Source organism: Chrysochloris asiatica, unplaced genomic scaffold (assembly GCF_000296735.1).
Source record: "Chrysochloris asiatica unplaced genomic scaffold, ChrAsi1.0 scaffold00120, whole genome shotgun sequence".
NCBI classification, from domain to species: domain Eukaryota; kingdom Metazoa; phylum Chordata; class Mammalia; order Afrosoricida; family Chrysochloridae; genus Chrysochloris; species Chrysochloris asiatica.
In genome coordinates, this window is record NW_006408638.1 from 2,109,888 (window position 1) to 2,111,755 (window position 1,868).

Consider the following 1,868-nt stretch of genomic DNA (forward strand, 5'->3'; position numbering starts at 1 on the left):
TAATTTGTGGTCTTGGAAAAGAACACTCTCAGCATTTGTCAAGCTGAAAGAACTGAAGAAAAAATTCAAGGCTTTACTATTGCAATATTAAAGGATTCTGTGGGCAAAATGGAGTCCTGGTGTGGCACTGTGGGTTAATATGCTAAATTGCAATGTCATCTTAACAGCAATGTCAGTGATTCAAGGTCACCAGCAACTCCTTAAGAACTCTATACAGAGTCGCTATGGATCAGAACCGACTTGACGGCATTTATCACCAACAGCAATGGGCAAAATATTGAATGATGCTGGTAACATCAAAAGAAGAGGGAAGAAATACACAGTCATTGTACCAAAAGAAATGTGTCGACGTTCAATCTTTTCAAGAAGTATCATATGATCAAGAAACAATGGTACTGACTTCTGGTTTGGGGGCAGGAGAAGTGGAGACAGGCAGGGGAGCCTCCTCAGTGGAGCCATGAAAAAAACAGAGAATGTGCTTTGCTGGAACAGTTCCAGAGCATTGTATCTGATATAAAGTGGGGGGCATCAGTTTTCAGTAGCCACCAGTGGAGAAATCTGACTGCGGCAAGAATAAACGGCGATTTTGGAATCAACCAGGACGCTCCCTGCAGCCCACAGCCTGGGTGAGATCAGGGGGCAGGGCCACAGCTAGGCTGATATGCCTGGAAAGCCACCTAGCGACCTGTGGGAAAAGAAGTGTAACAGCTCTTTTCACTTTTCTTTCCTCCCCTCTCTTGTCGCACTTTCCCTGTTCAGTCGGGGCAACTTCAGGCAGGTGGGAGTACACTCACCAAAGGGTCCAGCGTTGTGCCTACAGGATATAATTTTCCCACAGTGCAAAGGGGAAATCCTTGAAAGCCACAACAGTCCCACAGGCTAATTGTTTGGCTGCTTCTTATGACATCTGACTCTGGGACTTAGCTCTAAAGTTGACTCTCTTATTTGGGCAGGATCCTTTATTCTTGCCCTACCTAACAAGAAGAACTAGTAGCGTAGTGGTTACGAAATGGGCTGTGAACGACAAGGTCAGCAGTTTGAAATTACCAGCTGCTCCGTGGGCGAAAGATGAGGCTTTTTCTGCTCCCGTAAAGATTTACAGCCTCGGAAACCCTGTACAGGGTCGCAACCAACTTGACGGCACTTAGCAACAACAACCTAACAAGAAACAGCAGGTCTGGCCATACAGCCAAACCATATTTGCACCTTGTAAAACCCCAACATAAAAGGCAAGAGCCAGCACCAACTACTATATACAAGGATGCAATCATTTTGAGAATTATGCAGATACCTGACATTCAGAGATAAAAATTGTGAATAATCTTTCTTCCATTCATTTCTCAATATCTATCTGTGCACCTCCACAGCAGTGACGAGAGGGAGGGGCCTAAGCAAGTGGACACCCCCACCCTCCACTGGAGGTTTCTACTGTGCACACACACTGACCTGCACAGCAAAGGCTACTGGACAGTCTTCTATGATCTTGTTTTTTGTTTTTGTGTGCTTGTTCTTAGTCTCTGCTTTTATATTATTTCTGTTTTTGGTCCTTTTGGACTCACTTTTTTCCTGGGGGGTAGGAGCTTTCTATCCCTAAGTTACCCAAGAAAAACAGCAATCATGGCCAAGCTACAAGCATACCCCACAATATCCCACTATCCGGACAGAAGCCAATACCAGCTGCTATGCATTACACAGATAGCCAACACATGCTAAGATAGCTTGCAGCTGAGTAATAAGAGACGTGAAAGAGGAAGCCTATCACCAGATCAAATCCACCAGGAGACACTCAGTAAACTTAACAATACAGCAACATACATTCATTTAATCATTGAAAACAAATCTAACTATTGAAAATTTCCAAGAAAAAA